Source organism: Dendropsophus ebraccatus, chromosome 3 (assembly GCF_027789765.1).
Source record: "Dendropsophus ebraccatus isolate aDenEbr1 chromosome 3, aDenEbr1.pat, whole genome shotgun sequence".
Taxonomy (NCBI): Eukaryota; Metazoa; Chordata; class Amphibia; order Anura; family Hylidae; genus Dendropsophus; species Dendropsophus ebraccatus.
The window spans coordinates 167121802-167144726 of NC_091456.1; positions in this window are offsets into that span (position 1 = coordinate 167121802).

The following is a 22925-nucleotide window of genomic DNA, read 5'->3' on the forward strand; positions in this document are numbered from 1 at the left end:
CGCATCCAATGTGGTCAACCATGTTTTTGTGTACACTAAAAAAAAAATCCGTTTTGATCCTTGTTTTTTTTTTATCATGGAAGTCAATGGAAAAATTGATCTAAACAGATGCACAAAATTAAATTATACCCATTTTTTTTCCATACAAGGGATACGTTAAACAGACTGCAAAACCGCAGTGTGAACCTAGCCTAGGCTTTGAACCAAGTCCTGGGTTGAGATCTAATATTATTAGGTTTTGTGCTCTCTCTTTACGGTTTCTTTGTATCACTCTTTGCCTCAACTTGGTAAACTTTCTACCCCCCCCCCCCCCCCCCCCCAATCTTACTCCTCTCCCTTCCCCTCCTTAAAGACTTGTATGGTCTGCATCTAACCTGACTTCTCAGTGAGCAGGAAGTGCATAAGATATATATTACAATGTCTCCTATACTCACTTATACTACTGCTTAGTATGCTTTTATTAGATGGATATTGTGGTTTGCTGCCCCTGTTGGGTATCTGGAGGTTGCAAGAATTTCATTCTGTGAAAGGGTTACACTCTGCTGGCACTGTTTATGGATACAATTTAAATGTACATGTGGTGCCCCACTAGGGGTGTTAATGTTACATACACCCTTCGCAAAAGTCTGTACTTTTTGTGGTCTTATTATGATGAAAGAAGTATTAAGAGTTGGCCACTAGATGTCGCTGTATTGTGTATTAGTGTATGGAAGTTGCACAGCTAAAGTATCACAAAGGTTATAGTGTTTATGCGTTACCAGAATCTGTAGACCAGTAGGGTTTCTGCTTTCTTCTTTCTTATCACCTCTCCTCTCTGTTCTTCTATTGCACTTTTTTTCACCCAATCACAGCGCACCCTACATGCTTCAGAGGGTGGGGGAGGAGCAAAAGTCTTCTGTTCGGGACGGTGTGGAGAAAGGACGCAAACTAGACAGCTCTCCACAGCGGTCCTATCTGGGCCTTGGTCCCCAAGTAGTCAGTCTTAGCCAGTATCCTGCATGGGTAGTAAGCAGGACAGTACACTGTTACCAACCTTCTTACAAGTACCTACACCAAGCGCTATGCAGTGTTAAACCTCTCAGGAGAGGACAAGTCAAAAGATAACCTCAACCCATGCCGAGGCTAAGGGGAAGTCAGAGAGCAGGACAGTATCCACTATAGAGCCACAGAGCCAGGAATTGGTCCGGACAGAGCAAAGTTGCAGTAAGCCTAGGAACTCTGTCTCGCAGTGCGGGTGTCAGCAGGGAACCCTCAGCCTTCTGCTCAGCCCAGGTAACAAGGTCTGGGGCCTGTGTCACCCATTAGTGCAGTTCGGCTAACGTTAGTGGGCATAAGGTGGTGTGAAGACTGAAGTCAAAGGTCAATACACAGGCACAGGTGTTCTTCTTATTCTTATTCTTTTTATTCTTCTAAGTATTCTACCTCATCCTTCAACATCCCGGCAGAGTACATTACTACATGGGTTGAGACTCTCACGGCATCCTCCTCTTTGCTACTCTACCTCAACACAACTCTATCGACACGACTATATCCTACACTGCACTTATCCTACAGATCTGGTCGTCCTATGTTCAAGTCTTTATTGGAACTTTGTCAAGTGTATATTAGAGACCTTCTGTATTACCTGTTGCACATTTACAAGTAGTAAACTAACTTAAACTAACCTTCCCCTTTCTGTGGGTGGTGGGTCCTACTAACTGGGAGGGTCATTATACTGCTCTGGCCATCTGTGACTACATTATCTGTGACACTATCCCAAGGGACCCGGTCGCAACCTGGCAGGACACTGACCACAGGGGAAAAGGGTACAATCGGCCTTACCCACTAAAAGCAGGCATGCCATCACACCTGTGTGCCCACCAGGCACTGGCGTCACGTGACAACCCATTAAGGTCCGGCTGTATCTCGGCCATCCACCACGGGAGTGGTGTCACACTACAACACCTAGCAAGTTACCGGCTGTCCCTCCAATATAACACCTCCAGGGGTACACCACATACAGGGGTTGTGATCGCAAAAAACCTTGTAAAATATGTTTTTTATGTTTAAATCAATGTTATACATATGGCCACTAGGTGTCTACCTTCCTGTCAAACCACAGTCCATTTGACTGATATACAACCTGCATGATGATCAGGTGACTTTCCTGAGACTGGAGCTTCCTGTGTTTGGTCTCTTTTTTTTGAACAGAGAAAAGACCAAATATTGGCTCAGAGGGAGCATGGACCACAGTTTAAAAGGAAGGGAGACACCTAGTTTTAAACATAGAAAACTAAAAAAGTATATTCCAAAACTCCTTGTCATCACAACCTCTGTTGATTACTTAAAAATAAATTTTTGTTATGCAGCCTCTTTGATATAAAAATATCAAATCAACAGATCGTGTTTTTTTTTCCTTGCTTTATAGGAGTCATGCTTGTCATGTGTGTAACTATTAACTCGTAAATGAAATGTTCATAGACAAGAATTTGGGAAGGAGACAGATAAAGAATTTGACAGTTTGGGCTTTGTTTTTTTACAAAGTAGAATTTGCTTCTGGTCGTCATAGAAACTTCATTTAAGGAGGACAAATAAGGACATAAAATGTGTTATTCTCACCCTGAACCCAACTCTGAGGCCACGACATGGGGACATGACACATCAGCCAAAGCATGAACACATGAAAATGCCTCAGACAAAACATAAGTGGGGTTATAAAGGGGCAGATCTTTACCAACATGAACTGGCTGCTCATTCTTGGACCACCATGAGATGGAGCCAGGAGCTCCCAGTATAAAACAGTTTAATGTGCTGAGTGATTGTGGTTGGCGTTACGAACAGGATGTCTGTGAAATACAGTTTTGGCCAATAGTTGTAGAGTAGAGATGAGTGAACTTTTCAAAAGTTCGTTCCGACCAGACTTCCGGATTTTTTTGAAAAGTTCAGTTTGACTGAATTTCGGATTTCTTCGGATTTCATAGTTTAAAGTGACAGTGTCACCCCCTTTGTGCATTCTGACATCTCTACACAGGTGTAAAGGGTAAATTTAGCGTTTTCATACCTTATTTCATATCAAACATCATGGTGTTTGTTCAAGTAAAAAGCGACCTTTTATCAACTGCAGATTGTGGGCGTGTCCTCGCGGCATTAGCGCCACTTAGCCCCGCCCACAACAGTATCGTTGGTCCGGCCCCTTGACGCCTTGGCCGACGTAAAGGGGGTGAGGTCTAGACCTTTCGGCCAGCCTGTTCTAATGGGCGGCGAGGGGGCGGGGCCAACGGTGGTGTTGTGGGCGGGGCTAAATATAAAATACGTTATGAAAACCGCTAAATTTACCGTTTACACCTGTGTAGAGATGTCAGAAAGCAAAAAGGAGGTGACAGTGTCACTTTAAAGCATCTATATGTTACGGGGGTAGTTTTTTTTTTAGACCTCAATATTAACCATTACAGGGTCTTTGCAGGAAATTCACAATTACAGGGTCTATGCAGGAAAAAGGGTCCAACTATAGTAATTGTATATCTGTATAGCACTTTTTTTAGAGTTTTATTCTACACACATGCACGAGGTATATATTTAGGCCTCAGGAAAACACCTATGTCATATACACTCTCGCAAGGGTCCAACTATAGTACTTATATATATATATATATATATATATATATATATATATAGCACTTTTTTTAGAGTTTTATTCTACACACATGCACAAGGTGTATATTTGTGTCTCAGGAAAACACCTATGTCATATACACTCTAGCAAGACTTGGATGTCTGTATAGCACGTTTTTGTTCTGTGCACCTTTTGCTCTCCTATGCTTAATCTATCTATCTTTCACCCTCTTTATTTTTCTCTCTCAATCACTATATGTTTCTCCTCACCGCTTTCCTAGTAATCTTTTTGTCTTTGCTTTTGTACAATATCTTCTCAGTACAGCAGCAGCAGCTTTTTGTCACTGACGAGCTCTGTGCACTGCTAACAGTCTCCTTCCTCTCTCTCTGTGCAGACTGCCTCATGCGGTCATGTGACCTCTCCTCTTAAAGCAATACCGACATCACACAGGGGGTGGGCTAGTGCAACATCCCTGCTGATTGGATGTGTTCCAGGCATCATGGGAAAGCACTTTTCCCACCCAGAACACTTCCTGCTTTCTAAAATGAAGCAAGAAAAAATTTGGAGTGGACTTCCAAAAATCCGAATCTGACCGGACTCGAACTTTTGGAAAAATCCGAATCGGATCCCATACCGGCCGAACCGGTTCGCTCATCTCTACTGTAGAGCAGGATGTGATGTCAGAGGAAGAGGTGGGATTTTGGCATCTTCTGCTGTACTACCTAGTAATATACACCAGTAGTTGTTATATCCTGTGGTGTAAGGACTGATCAGACTGGAAACTTGTATTTAAGGGACCAGAGCGATGTGTTAGATGGTTCTAGTAGCTTCTTTTTACTGATTATTCAAATTTTCACTCGCTTAGCGACACCTCTGACCTAAGGATTCAGCAGTATTTTCTTCTCTTATTTTTGGACTTAGGCTGCTGTCAGCTTTCTTATCATGCGGTTCAGGGAAGAAAAGGAGCGCTGCACCTCACACCCATGGCTGATACTAGTGCCCCTAGGCTAAATAAAAAACACATCAGAATTTTGTGTATGAATTGATCAAGCCATACTGCCCCATGTACCATCGTGCAGGTATCTGATACACATGGGTCCCTACACTAAGTCCAGTCAGTCCACACCGTGCCAGTCAGTTGCCACCAACCCCGCAGGCGCGCACAGTCAGGGAACGGGGGCCATGGGACGGCCCTGCGACCCCCATGCCACAGGACCAGACCCAAAAACACCACACCAGAACCCGGCCAGCACCGCCGGCGGAGAAGGCTGCCCCCAAACAGCACCAGTCTGGATGAGGTATTGCGCTCACCATAGCTGCTGCAGACAGAATGGGAAAAGACAGGAGGGATTAAAACCATGTGCACTCAGGTGTCTCCTGCTAATTGCGGTCATGTGGGTCTCACCAGGAGGAGTGCAAAACACAGAGAAAAGAGAGAAACAAAATGCGGTTCAGGGAAGAAAAGGAGCGCTGCACCTCACACCCATGGCTGATACTAGTACCCCTAGGCTAAATAAAAAACACATCAGAATTTTGTGTATGAATTGATCAAGCCATACTGCCCCATGTACCATCGTGCAGGTATCTGATACACATGGGTCCCTACACTAAGTCCACACCGTGCCAGTCAGTGGCCACCAGCCCCGCAGGCGCGCACAGTCAGGGAACGGGGGCCATGGGACGGCCCTGCGACCCCCATGCCACAGGACCAGACCCAAAAACACCACACCAGAACCCGGCCAGCACCGCCGGCGGAGAAGGCTGCCCCCAAACAGCACAAGTCTGGATGAGGTATTGCGCTCACCATAGCTGCTGCAGACAGAATGGGAAAAGACAGGAGGGATTAAAACCATGTGCACTCAGTTGTCTCCTGCTAATTGCGGTCATGTGGGTCTCACCAGGAGGAGTTCAAAACACGGAGAAAAGAGAGAAACAAAATGTGGTTCAGAGAAGAAAAGGAGCGCTGCACCTCACACCCATGGCTGATACTAGTGCCCCTAGGCTAAATAAAAAACACATCAGAATTTTGTGTATGAATTGATCAAGCCATACTGCCCCATGTACCATCGTGCAGGTATCTGATACACATGGGTCCCTACACTAAGTCCACACCGTGCCAGTCAGTGGCCACCAGCCCCGCAGGCGCGCACAGTCAGGGAACGGGGGCCATGGGACGGCCCTGCGACCCCCATGCCACAGGACCAGATCCAAAAACACCACACCAGAACCCGGCCAGCACCGCCGGCGGAGAAGGGGTCCACACCATGCCAGAGAGGTAAGAGCTTGTTCACACTTGTGTTGCTTGGCGTCCACTTTTTCCGCCGGCGGTGCCTGCGGGGTTCAATGACAATGACAATGGGGTTGCAGGGCCATTCCGGTGCCCCCCTTGTCTGCTTGCGCACGTTTTGCGGGGATTGTGGTCGCTTACCGGCACAGTGATGTTTTTTGGTTAGGGACTCATGTGCATCAGAAGACCTGCACGTGGTACATGAGGCAATATGGTTTGGCCAAATTATATACTAACTTCTGATGTTGGTTTTAAATGTAGCTGAATAAGCTTTCGTGTCAGCCATGGGTGCGATGTGCAGCCATTTCTGTCTTTTTGGCTTGTGCATATTTTATGTATTCTGTCCCTTTTTTCATTGTGGCTAGCACTCGTGCTGTGTAAGACCCATGTGATCCAAATTAGCAGGAAGCACCTGTGTACATAAGGGGAGGATCTCCTAGCATTCTCCCATTCTACCTGCAGAGGAATGGAGAGAGAGGTAAGAGCTTGTTCACACTTGTGTTGCTTGGCGTCCACTTTTTCTGCCGGCAGTGCCTGCGGGGTTCGGGGGGGCGCTTTAGGGTCTGGTCCTGTGACAATGGGGTTGCGGGGCCATTCCGTGGCCCCCCTTCTCTGCTTGCGTACGTTTTGCGGGGATTGTGGTCGCTGACCGGCACAGTGATGTTTTTTGGTTAGGGACTCATGTGTATCAGAAGACCTGCACGTGGTACATGAGGCAATATGGTTTGGCCAAATTATATACTAACTTCTGATGTTGGTTTTAAATGTAGCTGAATAAGCTTTCGTGTCAGCCATGGGTGCGATGTGCAGCCATTTCTGTCTTTTTGGCTTGTGCAGCTTTCTTATCATGTTTTATCTGAGTTGACAGGAAAATCCCCTGATAGTTTTCTGTTTGTGATGACCAAGGCACGGAGAATCTCGTTCGTTTGCTCTTGACATCTAGAAACACTTAAACAATCAATCACTGTAACGTTGTGGTTGGAAAGTTGGGACTCTGTGCCTGTCGCTGCAGCCAAGAGCAACACAGCCATGTGCAGAAGTCAGCCTGACATCTTACAAGAATCAAGATCCTGAGCTGCTAGAAAACAGGAAGCTGAGCTGGAGCAGATGACCTAGATCTTCAGGATGGATTCTCAACATTGTCATCCCTACTGTTTGCTCTATAGGGCCAAATCATTGTGTCCAACGACCATGTGCATAGTCAATGTAATACAGACCTCCAATGCAACAGAGACCCCAGACAGAGGCCCAACAAGGCTTCAGGCAGACATCCATCTTGCAACATGCCCTTCCACCCCAGTGAGTGATAAATCCATATGGACATTAAAGGGGTATTCTGGGAAAAAATAACTTTTCCCCTATCCACAGGATACTGAAAAAGTAGGAGATTGCGGGTGATCTCTGTATCAGGCCCCGCCACCTCTGTTATGAATAGAGCCCCGGATCTAAGGAAATCATGTTACAATGTAATATAACTTTATTAAAGCAATGTATTAATTAAAAAAAAAAAAAAAGAGAGAGAGAGAACCCCTTTAATCCAGTAGGTGCACAGCGGTGTTCCCTGCATTGTAGCTGTGTGTACATGACCATTGCCAAATATACCAGTTTGCATTACCTGCAGTACCTATGTAAGACAAGGAATGAGAGATTTATCGTTAAAATTATAAAATGTACACGGCCGGGTCAAAACTGGCCCAGTTAGGACTCATTTTTCAATATGACTCTGATGCCATCACAAACATTTTTCCAAACCAGCTTTTCTTGGCAGGGAGTTGCTGATGAGGAGGTGTAGCATCATATTACACAACCATTCAGTCAGAGCATTGCCACAGCAAGTGCAGTAAGTGCTATAACCTGCACTAAATATTATCACTCATGGAGCTCTGTTCATATCTGTCCATTCTCTAAGTGGGTCCATTACAGCACATTCTTGCTAAAAGAAAAAAAATGCTGTGCTGTGCAGTGTGTGGCAAATAACAAGTAAGTAGGATAAGTAACTGTGTGGTGTCCTACCACAGGTGTTACTCTAATATACACCCTTTGTTAAAGTCTGTACTTATTGTACTTGTGTGGTGATAAAAGTAGTATTAGAGTTTCGCCACTAGATGTCACTGTATTGTATATGTGTATTCAGAAGCTGCACAGCTGAAGTGTATAAAGATTATTGTTTCTTAGTATGTCACATGGATCTGCAGACCAATGAGAATCTGTTCTTCTTTTCTCCTATCAGCTCTCTCTTTGCTTCTTCTATTGCCCTCTTCACCCATTCACAGCACACGTTAGATGCCCTGGAGGAAGAAAGTCACATGGGTGTAGGAAGTGTAAAGGTCTTTTGTGGTGGACAGGAAGCAAGACACAGCTCACAGTTTCTTCTCAGTAACGCTACACAACACTATGCAATGCTAAACCTACACAAGAGAGGACAAGTCAGACAGAGCAGGACAGTATCCACAGACAGCAGTAAGCTAGGAACTGATCCAGATAGAGTTCATAGGCTTACTGCACTTTGCTCTATCTCACAACACAGTTGTCAGCAGGAAACCCTCAGCATTTCGCTCATCCTAGGTAACAAGGTCTGGGGCCTGAGTCACCCTCTAGAACGGTTCAGCCAAATATAGTGGGCATTAGGTGGTGTTAAGACTGAGAAAAGGTCAATATACGGGCACAAGTATTCTTTTTCTAAGTGTTTATCTACCTCATCCTCCAACATCCTGGCAGAGCATAGTACCACTTGGGTTGGGACTCTCACGACATCCTCCTCTCTGCTGCTCTGCTTCTCTGTATTGCTCAGAACACTGCTCAGTCAGCACGACTGTATCCTACACTGTATTCCTACTGCAGATTCGGTTTCTGTATTGTCAAGTATTTGCCTGGAACTATTGTCAAGTATATTATTAAGTGCTTTATCAAGAGAAACCTCATAATTGTGTAACCTTGCCTCAAGCACGCACTTTCTTAGTAAAACAAGCTTATTTAAGTTAAAGAGACTCTGTGATCTTTCCCTTTCCACCGACACAGTATACCACACAGCCTTGGGACACTTCCCCTTTCTGTGGGTGGTGGTTCCGATAGTCCAGGAGGGTCACTACAGCACCAAGGGACCCCGTAGCAACCCGGCAGAACACTGACCACAGGGGGGAAAGGTATAACCCAACTTGTAAAATAAAAGCAGGCGTGCCATCACACCTGTGTGCCTACCCAGTACTGGCGTCACGAAGTAACACCCCAAGGTCCTTCTGTATCTCAGCCAGCCACCACTGGAGTGGAGTCACACTTCACCACCTAGCAAGTGACCGGCCAATCCTCCGACACAACCTCTACCAGGGGCTTCACCACAACTGCAGCAGGAGCCCCCTCTGCTCCATCCTCAATAGGTCACTAATATTGCCAAGCCACGACCCTAAGATAAGGCCTACCCCCATCAATTGAACAACTGAGAATGGAATCGTACCTAGTTGTAGGACATCTAGCTGCAGCAGGAGCCCCCCCCCCCCGTGTAGTATAATCCAAACCCCTCCTACTTCATACCCTGCCCTTTGAGACGATCATCAATCAGAAATTGAACAGATCAGCAAGAGATGAATCCCCTGTGTTCTCTGCATGTACCCTGTTCTCTGAATGTACAAAGAAAATGGGGGCACCTAGCTACCTACTGGAGGGTACCTATCTACCTACTGGTGCACTTATCTACCTCTACCTATCTGCACTGGGGGCAGCTTTCAACATTCCAAGGGGCAACTACTGGATGTAACTGTAATCACTTATAGGGGATTCTGTGTTCAGCTCTTATCTACCAATATATGTCCACTGTATGTGGAAATTTTTGGTCTATGCATGGAGTGTTCTCTTTAGTAAGAGTATAGCTGTATTATTTAGTCACTTTGTGGTAGTAATTGCGGACGAGCGAAATTACAGTAATGATGAAGTGAAGTGCTTTGTTAGTGCTGCAATTCGCTTATCAGCTGGCTGCCTTTTAACTAACTGTCATTTCGCGCTGCTCCATCCCGGGTGCCGGGAAAAACGGGATCCAGTCCTGGGAAACTTCTCCTAGTTTCCCAGGACTGGATCCAGCTTTTCCCAGCACCCGGGGATGAGTGGCAGTGAGTTAAAAGGCAGGGATTACAAAGTGCTTCACTTCAATATTACTGTAAATTCGCTCACCTTTAGTGGTAATAGCAGTGGTCATGGTATGGCGGTATTACTTGTCCCTCACATACTGGTATTGGTATTGATATCTGTTAGGGGCACCAAAATGCCTTGTCCTGGACATGTCAGAAAGTGCCAACTTAGATACCCCTAGATGCGGAATAACTTTTAATCAGAATTACCACGCCATATTTAACAGCAACACAACAACTGTAACCTTAATAGCTGAAAGCAGACATAATAAGTAAAGCTCAATACTAAAGTCAACAAGCAAAAAATAGAGAAAGACATTGTGGTCTAAGGCCCTGCTTACACTTTAACACATCTTCAGATACGTCATACAATACCCAAATGTATTTGGCTGCGGCGGATAATTACAACACATAATGTAAATCTCGGCGGCTTTTCACAGCTCACAAAAGATGTTAAAACCATTTTAAGAAAACAGAATATTAAAAAAGCTTACACTGCGAGAACAAAAGCAGATTAGGAAATAGATTTCAACATAATGTGTTTTAATTTTGCAAAACAAATATCATATAAAAACTTTATGGTTTACTACAAACTATGGCACACAAAGCTCAAACAAGAGATAAATCTCTATGCAAACTTTTACACACTAACAAGATGGTATTAAAGACGCTTTGAATTATATTCTGTTCCCCTTAAAGGAAGTAGTATCATTAAAGGGGTACTTTTTGTTTTTGAATCAACTGGTATTGGAAAGTGATACAGATTTGTAAAATTACTTCTATTTAACCCCTTTAGGTCCGAAGGTCATTGATGCATGTCCAGGTCAAATTGAATTATCGTTCCTCCTCGTCTTCTAAGAGCCATAGTGCTTTTATTTTTGCGCCATGATCTCTAGTTTTTATTGGTATCATATTGGTGAAAGAGAATTTTTTTTTTTATTAATGTTTTTTCTAATATATAATACTTTTCTTTTTTTTTTTCTTTTTATTTCCGTTGTTCACCGTGTTTTAGAACTTTTTTTATTTATTTTTTACACGTTTTATATTGCATATATAAGTCCCTTAGGGGACTTATATATGCAATGCTCTGATTGCATATACTGATAAATGCTATGCCTGAGAACAGACTTTATGCACAGATCGCCAATCCGACAGGAAGGACGTAAGTGGCTTACCCCCGCCTGTCAGTACAAGTGATCAGGACCCCTGCAGCATAAGGGGGTCCCGATCAGTCAGTGACAGGTGCTTGTCCTGTCACTGACTACCTTAAACACCGCAATTGCTATGTATCGAGGCATTTAAGGGGGTTAATGACAGACAACTGCGTGACTGCAGCTGCCTGTCATTAGCTCCAGCATTCAAGGATAGATCAAGGATACAATACGACGTTTCGGCTCACATTGAGTACTTGACATAGGCTCAATGTGAGCTGAAACGTCGTATAGTATCCTTGATCTCACAATAAAGATTTTAAGAACTACTACACCTACCCCTTGTATACTATGTCATCCTCTAATCTGTTGCAGAACTACAACTCCCATTATGAACTGCAAATAGGGCTTGATGTGGGGTTGTAGTTCTGCTACTTGGATGGCCACACACTACAATGGCACTGATTGGCTGAGCGGGATACCAGGTAGCCGGGAGACGAGAAGCAAACAGGAGTGCACCGGGCAGCTGTGGGTTAAGTGGGAAGGGCCTTTAAATGAAAAATCCACTGCGAGTATATAACCCCATAAAAAATGAGAGTACCAGGAATCACTGTGGATTTTGCAGCCTGTAATCCACTGCAATCCTGTACATGTGAAGTTACCCTTAAAGGGGCTATCCAGTGCTACAAAAACATGGCCACTTTCTTCCATAGACAGCCTGACTCTTATCTCTAGTTCAGGTGTGGTTTGCAATTAAGCTCAATTCACTTCAATAGAAATGAGTTACAACATCCCACCCAAACTGGAGACAAGAGAGGGGCTGTCTCTGGAAGAAAGTGGCCATTTTTGTGTAGCGCTGGATAACTTCTTTAAAGGGATTATCCAGAGCTACAAAAACATGGCCGCTTTCTTCCAGAGACAGCACCACTCTTATCTCCAGATTGGGTACAGGTTTTGTAACAGTTTTATTGAAGTTAATAGACCTTAATTGCAAACCACACCTGAACTGAAGACAAGAGTGGTGCTGTCTCTGGAAGCAAGTGGCCATGTTTTTTGTAGTGTTGGGTAACCCTAGCTTACATTACACAGGGAATCCCTGCAGTTGGGCCCAACACCTTGTATTAGCAGACAAACCAGGGTCTATTTCTGCCCTTATATCACCCTATGTCCTCAAGGCTTAAATTTTTCTGGTCATTAAGGGTTAAAAATCCACAATGTTAATTTCCTTTTCCTCCTTTTTGCTTCGGGATAAATAGATAAATCACATTTTGTCACTGTGCATGCACCAGGATTGCACAACGGCAATGCCAGTGTACAGGCGGGCTCAGCAGCTGCAAATATTTCCAGGGCTAGTGAGACATTTTGAAATACGCTGTATATTATGTATATACACCCGCACCTAGAAATGTCACAAGGAGCTTGTATGTTGTAATCTGTCATTTGTCTATGTCTACACTATATCAAAAGCATGAGGATTACCTAACATATACAGACATAAAGTACAGGACACCGCCTGCTAGACTGCCAGCACAGTCCTCCTGTGTCCTAGAGGGCCCCGTCAGGGTTCACATACCAGGTGAGTTAGTAGGTAATGAGAATACTGCAGGCACTGCTAGAAGGGAAGGGACAACCTGCAACTGTAGCTCAGCTCCCACTCTAGTGGCCTAATTCACTGTGTAGTGCGAGCGCCGTACAGCTGATCAGGGCGGGTGGTGAGAGTTAGTACCCAGCTCCAGCTCATCAGTGACTCATGTCTATTTTGCCCAGGAAACCCCTTTAAATGGGCGCTGTTATCAATAAATAATGATAAATCAGCATTGAAGGTGTTATGCAACATCTATATATATATATATATATATATATATATATATATCATGACAGGTACACTTTAAACTGATACTGTCACCCCCTTTCTGTATGAGGATGTCTCTACACAGCTGTAAAGCCTAAATTCTGCAGTTTTCATACCTTACTTTACAATAGATTTCTTGGTGCTTGGTTCAGTAAAAGCTACTTTTCATTGTTTGTGAATTGTGCCACCTGGGTGGGGCTTCACGGCCGCAGCCCCTCTTAACCCTGCCCCTTTAGTATTAAAAGGGGTTATCCAGCGCTAAAAAAACAATGGCCACTTTCTTTTAGAGACAACACGACTCTTGTTTCCAGTTCAGGTGTGGTTTGCAGTTAAGCTCCATTCACTTTAATGGAACGGAATTGCAAAACCTGCATCTAAACTGGGGACAAGCGGCCATGTTTTTGTACCACGAAATCGTCCCTATAAGCCTTTGTGTGTCCCATACAGTAGTTAAGCCCACTTTTTCTCCTCATGTACTGGTTAGGCTCCTCTGTGTATCCATATGTACACTCCTCTGTAGATTTCTTTTTTTTTTATAATTTGTTTGGTTGCCCTATGAGGCTTGAATAGGCAACTACAGTGGTGCCTTGGATTACAAGCATAATGTGTTCTGGGACTGTGCTTGTAATCCAAATCCACTCTTAAACCAAAGCAAAACTACCGATAAGAAATCACTGATATGCAGACAATTGGTTCCACACCCCAAAAATAATGACTTTTTTTTATTCTGAATTACATGTAAAACAGATGAAACAAGCATTTAGAAACAGCAGAATATGTGATATTATAAGTTACTGTACAGTATAGCAATCTGCATGTGGAGTATAATGTATAGTAAGGGCATAAACCTGAAAAACAGCTGCTGTTTGTGGATACAGGATGGAGCCGCAGATCCCCATAATGGCGAGGATAGGAAATACAAGGGCTGACAGAGACTGCAGGGAGTATGAAGGAATGAGCAAGGTGTAGAGTAAGCACAGTTTAGCAGCACTCTGTCTGGGGAGCTATGAAGAGATTACCTCCACAGTCCTGTCCCCTGATGTAAGCCCCAGCCTGAAGTGGATCTGCTATGATTTGGAAGGTGAGGGAGACTTCCTGAGCCAGAGTACAGGGCTGTAGACCCCGCTGTTCAGACCATGCCCCTGCTCCACTCCCCCTCCCACCCAGTAAAGTGAGCTCTTAAACCAAAGCAATGCTCTTAAAGAAAGTCAGAAAAAAATGTATGGTATGGTACCGTGTTACCCAGAAAAATCCATATTGTGGTAAATACTTGTGATCAAAGTATTTTAGGAATGATACTTTTATTGGCCAACAGAAAATTGTTATAGCTGTAAGCTTTCGGGATTCACAAGATCCCTTTGTCAGACAAGTTCACAAATGAATGACTTACAGAAACAGCACAACATTTTAGGGATGTTACAAACAAGAAGGGAGAGACAGATGTCCAATGCGCTCTTAATGCAAGTTACTCTTAAACCAAGGTACCGCTGTATTTGATTGCTCATATAGATCAAGGCAATACATATGTATTGCACTGATAAGTTTAAACAGCAATAAACTAATACAGCCTGCTACAGAGTAATCCATTACAGCAGCCACAGAGGCTGAGAGAAATCCTTGGGGCAGTTCTGCACATTTGCATTGCAGAAGAACTAATCAAACCCATAAGCCACCTATATACACAGCCATATCTCATCCCAGGTTACAGTTAAGTTGAACTCCTGAAAACAGTGTCAATCCTCTACCGAGCCTTATATTAATTTTTACTCCAAAACAGGCACTGTCTTATTTTTGGGGTATGTCTCATCTCTCTCCCCCCGGCCAGGGGGAGAGAAAGAAGACCCCCCCCCCCCAGACCTCGCCAGGATACTCACATCATTGCGGGACGGGTGCAGTGGTGGGTCCCTGCAGTGGCGGGTCCTTGCGGCAGTGGCATTGTGTGTCTGGACATGCATTGCTCATTGGGAGACGGGGGTGGGTCCTTGTGGTGGTGACATTGTGAGTGCGGGACGGCGGCAGCGTTGTGCGTCGGGAATGTACGGCGGACGTTGGGGGCCATAGACCAAGCTGCCTGCGGCACCAGAAGTGAAGCTCCACAAGGGGATTAGGTGAGTCCTGGGGGGCGGTGGGCGGCCTTACTTTTGGGGGGCGCCTTACTTTCTAGGGGTGCCCTAATTTAGGGTAGGGGGTGTCTTATTTTTGGTTTGGTTATTTTTAAGTTCTAGTCAGATTCTCAGAGAGAGAGGACACACAAAACCACAGTTCCTGCTGTAGTTAAAGGACAACTCTGGGCAAAATGTATTTTTTTAATATGTTATTACATAAGGAAAGTTAGACAAATTCCTGATGTACAGTTACTATGAGAAATGCACATAAAATGCTATAATACACCTATAGTGGCACCCCCAACCTCCCCCACCCTGTAGTGTAGCAGGGGGTGAGTTTTAGGGGTCCTTGGGTGGCTAGGGGTATGTTCACTGGGGCTGCTGGGGGGGGGGGCAAGTTGAAGGGGGGCAGCCGCACCACAAGTGCCAGCAGCCCCACCTTATGTGCCATGGACGGAGCTTCTGGCACTTGTTATGGGGCGGCCAGGATGGGGGTAGTTTAGGGGTCTTTGGGGGGGGGGGGTTCACTGGGGGCTCCTGGCCCTAGGAGGGGGTTTGTAATCTGAAGGGGGGCAACCGCACCACAAGTGCAAGAAGCCCCATCCTGTGTTGCTGTGGAAAGGGCTGTTGGCACTTTTGATGCATTTGGTGTGGCCCAGGGGGGAATTTAGGGGTCCTGGGGGTAGTTATAGGTGTATTGCCCTAGTAAATTGCCCTTGCAAATGCCCTAGTTAATTTTACAATGTAATTTCTCCATATACTGCGTCCCCTGCTGGACACTTCATATGAATTACACCCGATTCATGACGTCACAGTTTTTTAGAGAAATTGAAGCCTGTCTGATCTAATAAATTGCATTGCAATAAATTATGTGCATTTCCCATAATAAGTATACATTAGGAATTTGTCTTACTTATTTTATGTAATAACATATAAAAAAATACATTTTGGCCGCAGTTCTCCTTTAAGCCAGGGCCTGGCTTATGCCAGGACCCCTGACAGAACCAAGCTCAGATGCAGCTAAAGATAAAGATTCCTTCTAAGCAAGCAGCTAGTTCTATTATGCAGTGCTAAACAACAGTGAAAGAGAGCAGCCACCAAGGAACACCCTAGCCCAAGCCAGGAACCACAGGGCCATTGCTAAGGGACTATTCTCTTCTCAAAACCCTGTAAGAAACAGGAAGAAAACCGTGCATGAAGCAGGAAGCACGTCTTTCAAATCCCCAACTGAAGGAACTTACACAAGGCCCTTTATTCTCAAAGTCTGGTCAGACAAAGTCTACACACAAGTACAAGTAACACATCACTACAAAGATATCTTCAGGTTCCGGTAGAGTACATAGCTACATTGGGTTGGGGCTCCTCTGGCCAACTCTTCTCCTATCCTCTACCCCACTCTACCTTACAAGCAGCACTACAAGTACGTCTCTTATTTCTTCTAAAGCACCTTTTCCACGCACAAAGGTCAAGCACTTCAGAGCGTGTAAAGATTCATATATTCTGTGAAACGTGTACTGTTATATTGCAAAGTCTGACAGTAAAGCTATTTTTATACTAACGGGACTCTGTCATCTTCTATACGCACCAGCACCTATAAACACAACCATACACTTTGGGTTATTTTTTCCCCTTCTGTGGGTGACAGTACCGAAAGTCCGGGTGGGTCAGTTGCCACTCAGGACTGTCATGACAAGAGCCCAAGTGACCCACAACAACCCAGCAGGTTACCGACCATCTTGGGGACACAAACCGGCCATCTACAAAACAGGTACCAACATCACACCTATGTGGTGGACTAGCACTGGCGTCACGACATTAACATCTCTAGTCGTACACCACAGAATTGGCGTCATGGTTAGCTCAACTGCTGGCTGAGTACCACATTTATTTTCGGGGGAAACACAGTATGTGCTCTAGTGGCCAGTGTAGGAAATGCAATACCTCCAAAGCCAAAGGGAACAAGGTTAAAAATTACCAAAAATTTTGATTTAAAATAAACCAACCTACACTTGGCAGCCTGATTCACTGTGATAAATCTGGGGAATTTTTTTCACTGATAATTATATGTAAATGATTTGTCATTTTATAATGATGAATTCTTTTTAAAAATATCCTAAAAATGATATTAAGCTGAACTCCATGGCTTGTTAGTGCCTCCATGCCTCAGGGTGGAGAACAGATGACACACACTCTCTTCTCACCACATGTGTTGAAAAAATTCTTGAGAAACGTCACCAGAACAACAAGCTAACATAATATTTTGAGTAAGTCCCTAATTACTGTTATGATAGTGCCCCCTATGGGCAGGAATAGAAACTTTCATGTGAGGGGTGCCACTCTAGATACTTCACTGCCTCATATAGATAAAAGGATTGTTTCACATGACTCAGTTTTATATTCCCAGACTTTCCATAGACCCAGCACGGTTCCTATCTAATATCCTTGGCCACAAACAAATAAAACCTAAGAAAGAGATTACAGCTCTCCAGGAAATCCTTCTGCTCTCCCTTATCTTCAGGCCTTTATTACTTCTCCTTGGAGTGGAGTCAGTACTTTGTCTTGTCTGCTTGGTAAAAAAAAAAAAAAAAATCATAGTGAAATAATAGCTCCATTACCAATTTTTAAATTGTACTTATATTTTCAAAACAATAGAAAAAAAAAAACCTGCATGGTTTTGTTATATCAACCCTGCTGTCATTGAGTCCAAAGATTCCCCTCCATGGTGCACAGCTATTTTCATTTATACAGCACTATAGATAACACAGGGAGAGAGCGGGGGTTGCCGATGCACTGGGTTTTTGTAAGGTGCCAGCAAGGACTTGGCTACAGTAAGCACTGAACAGGCTGTGTCGTTGGATGATTTATTTATTGTAACACTATGTATGGCATTAGGAGGGAGAAGGGATTACTGATGCATTGGGCAAGGTGCTATGTGAGCAAGAAAGGAAATAAATAGCTAAGCAAAAAAAGGAAATGTTACACTAAGGACTGCTACTGCTGCTGAGATAACAGGGAAACATTGATTTACCTAGCAGGGACAGTGCACATTTTGAGATAGACAGAAATATAGATAGACAGTAGATAGATAATTTTTTTTATGAAAAGCAGCACTTCTAGTAGAACGTGGAGTGGGTGCCAGTAGGATGGTCAGGGTCACTGTACTTGTAGCTATAATTCAATAAATTCCCACAGTACATTCAGGTAGTGTTGAAAGGCAAGGTGAAGATTTATTCCATTCAAGGCATCAAACGTGAAACATACTGTACATCGGCATTAAGAGGGAGAAGGGATTATTGATGCACTGGCAAGGTGTTATTTAAGCAGAAAGGAAATAAACAGCAGCAGCAAAGCAAGAATAGCGTTACACTAAGGACTGCTGCTTCTGAGATAACAGGGAAACCTTGATTTACCTGGTATTGACAGTGCAAATTATGAGATAGATAGATAGATAGATAGATAGATAGATAGATAGGAGATAGATAATAGATAGATAGAAGGATAGATAGATAGATAGATAGATAGATAGATAGATAGATAGAAGGATAGATAGATAGATGATAGATAGATAGATAGATAGATAGATAGATAGGAGATAGATAGATAGATGATAGATAGATAGAAGGATAGATAGATAGATGATAGATAGGAGATGGATACAGGGGCGTAACTACCACTATAGCAGCCATAGCGGCTGCTATGGGGCCCGCCGCATCAGGGGGCCCCATGGCCTGCTCCTGCAATACACTGGGCCCCCTGAGCCGTCATCATTTGTAGCACCGGGTGGCCCTGCTGGTCTCCTGGGTTTTGCAAATGTCGCTTTAACTGTAAGCACTCCTGACCAGATCTAGCAGTTATGTAGTTATGACTTCACTTGACCGTTTAGTGGTCAGTCGGGGGGGGCAGCCATTTAGATAGATAGATAGATAGATAGATAGATAGATAGATAGATAGATAGATAGGAGATAGATAACATGTCACATTTCGGGTTTTGCAGTGAATACACATTAGTTTCCTTTAGGTCAAAAATAACAAAAAATAGTTGCACATCAAACTTGTCTCAAAGGTCACACATAATAACATAGGTAGTATGGAGGGAGAGGAGGACAGAGCAGGGCCCCTAGCATTAGGGTGTAGTCTATCAGTGTATTGTCTGTGGTTAACTGGTAAAACAGGCTCTTCTAGTTACGCTGTATGCTAATATGCTCATTGTCATTCACTCAAACAACACTGACAGTGTATGGGGCCCCATGATAGGTATACATTATATATACCCAGGGGTCCATCTTTTTGTAATATGATTATATCATTATATGTAAGGAATAATCGCAGGTTGATGGATGTTTTCAGAACACAAAAAGTAATAATAGATGTCTAGTCTGTACATGGTGTACACTGCCGTCATCTCTTGGGCCTCACTTACTGTCATCCTCACTTGCCTCCCAGAAAAGTCAGGCTCAGGCAACATTTGCAACAGTGCATTTGTTTTCTTGTGTTCTTCTCGTAATTAATTGGTTCTTTAATTTTTTTTTTCCTTTTGAGGGTACCTTCACATGTACCGCATTCGTAGCAGATTTCGCAGCGTAATAAGTGTATATTGGTGATTTATATAACTTTTGGTGGGGCAATACAATACTTTATTGAAAATTTTCACCGGACTTCTGCTTTAAAGCTTTAGGGTACCTTCACATAGCAGATTCGCAGCGGATTTCACACTGCGAGTGTGCAGCGAGATCCGCTGCAAATCCATGTAGTGTGAAAGTCTATGGGAATACATATCGGCAGCGGAATTTTCATTCCACTGTGGATATGTAACCCGGCCCCTTTAACCCTCCGCCGCTCATCGCCGCTCCCATCGGTCCCCATCAGCCAAGGCCATGCATCGAAAAAGGACAAAATATTGCAGCACATTGTAAACATTAAGGCTTTTAATTCAGTGTTTTAATTCACATCCAGGTGAAGAAGAATTGGAGAAGTCAAGTTATCCACTACCGATAGTATAAAAGCCTGCCCCAACAATGAGGCGGTATGACTCATTTGTGCGCCCATTAGTGTCTTCCTGGCAAATTTCCGATTCCCTTTATTTGGTGCATATAAATGAAGACATGTTCCTGATTTTCAGTGGTACCTTAGGAGATGATGAATCTTCCCGCTGGGCCTCTAATCGTGTTTTGACAGGAAAACTGAAGGCTCCGTTTCACGGCAATTACTTCTCTCTGCTTTTTATCTCCTCAGTCTGCGTAATAAATATTGGGAATCTGTTAATGTGCAAATCTGAAGTCGTCTTTTCTCAGGAGATTCATTCCTTTAAAAAAAAAAATCTGACACTGATGCAAGTCTGGTCCTTCAGAAAACCCCATAACGAGAATTCACCTGGGGTGAGATGGAGTGAGCAGAGAGGAAGACATAGCAGCTTCTCACCCATCTTTAAAAACTTCAGTTCAACAGAAAGACAAAATAAATGTACATAGGAGACAAGTATTCAATGTTATGCACCGTTACTCCTTCCCCAATGGAAGTGGCCTATCTCACCTCTCATTCATTTGTATGGAAAGAACAGAAGACATAGCTGTCAGCCAATAGCTGTTGAAGGAGGAAGACAGAAGTAGACAATATGTGGCCAGTCTGGCTCCGAGTAGTGGAGGACATTTGACCAGTCTGGCTGCCAGTAGTGAAGGACATGTGGCCAGTCTGGCTGCTGGTAGTAGAGGACATGTGGCCAGTCTTGCTGCTGGTAGAGGAAGACATGTGGGCAGTCTGGCTCCGAGTAGTGGAGGACATTTGACCAGTCTGGCTGCCAGTAGTGGAGCAGAAGTGGCAAGTCAGGTTGCCAGTAGTGAAGGACATGTGGCCAGTCTGGCTGCTGGTAGTAGAGGACATGTAGCCAGTCTTGCTGCCGGTAGAGGAGGACATGTGGGCAGTCTGGTTACCAGTAGTGGAGGACATGTGACCGGTCTGGATCCAAGTAGTGAAGGCCATATGGCAAGTCTGGCTCCCAGTGGAAGAGAATTTGTGACCAATTTGGTTGCCAGTAGTAGAGGACATATGACCAGTCTGACTGCTAGTAATAGAGGACATGTGAACAGTCTGGCTGCCAGTAGTGGAGGGCATATTGCCAGTCTGGTTACCAGTAGAGGAGGACATGTGGCCAGTCTAGTTGCCAGAAGTGTAGGACATGTGGTAAGTCTGGTTGTCAATAGTGAAAGACAAATAGCCAGTCTAGTTGCCAGTAGGGGAAGACATGTGGCCAGTCGGGCTGCAGATAATGGAGGACATGTGGCCAGTCTGGCTGCAGGCATTGGAGCACATGTTGCCAGTCTGTAGTGGAGCATATGTGGCAGGTCTGTTGGGTAGGACAGACATGGCAGAAAGAGAGAGATAAAGCCCTAGTCCACCAACAGATCTGACGACAGATTATCTGCCAAAGATTTGAAGCCAAACCCAGGAGTGGATTTGAAAAGAGGAGAAATCCAGTCTTTCCTTTATGACCTGATCTCTGTTTATAGTCTGATCCTGGGTTTGGCTTCAAATCTTTGGCAGATAATCTGTCATCAGATCTATTGGTGGAATAGGGCCTTAAGAGACTATATTTAGCATGGGCTAGGTGCTCCCCCTGGATTGTCTGTGAGTAATATACCAGCATAGCAATATGTCACATTTCTCGCTCACCAAACTCAGCATTCTTAGAATCTCAGGAGTGGTTATAACAGCGAAGTGCTGACCCGGCCTTCAGAAATATAACCCAGTAATGAAAAGAAACTCCACATTTGACGCTATTAGGGGGTAACTGTAGGTTTAAATACAATCCATCTTTCTTGAAATCCTTTAAAACAAAGATTCACTTTGTTAAACCACCTACGCGTTTCAAGCTGTGTACCAGCTCTTACTCATGCCTGTACTACCAACAATCTAACAACTTCTTTATACATCCTGACACATTGAAGTCACATTACAAACCTCATGCTGCAAACAAAAGACTCGGCATGGATCATCTAAGTAGTTATGTGCAAATGCAATGAAAACATCGGCCCCGAATCACCTTCACATGGCACCTAGCAGAGACCTATTGGAGTGCTAAGCACTGGCGGCAGCCAGACACTGATCTAAAAAAGACTATTATGACACCTGATCAAGAAAGTGCCACCATGAACCACCTGAAGGACTGCTCTGACATGTGTGATTTGGATACGATCCCTCGGCTACACCTTCCCAGCTGTACATTTTACAGATGTAGCCAGCAACAACTTCTCACTTGGCACATTTTATCCATTGCTAAATATTTGTCATGCTTTACAAGTAGCCTGCATCTTTGTCTTTGCAGTTGTCCATACTCCCTTGCAAAGTTTCCATGGTGTCCTATGCTATATAGTGCATAGAGTGCCATAGAAAGTAGCACAGGGACAGTAAGCTAGGGATGTTTGCACTGCACCCAACCAAGGTAATAAACAGAGATAACGTGTAAAGAAGCACCTGCAGCGTCTAAGGGTAAGGCGCAGTACACTCAGTACAAGGTGTCTATTCTCAGTAAGCTAGGGACGCATAATGCATCCCTAGCTTACAATTGCTGCCGTAGCATTAATTTCCTAGGCCAAATACAGTGTCCAGGACCAAGGAATTCACAGCAAACTGCAAAGAGTCTTCAGGGAGATAGACTGTCTTGGTGGCTTGCTCTTTAGTTGGGCTCATATCACCAAAAAGTGGGGCCTAACCTTTCGGACTAATGCTGCTTGTAGGAAGGGCGAGGGATTGGGTGATGCTAGGGTTAAAGCAAATCTATTTGATCACTGTGATGACCATTGCAGCAATCTGGACTAACATTGTTT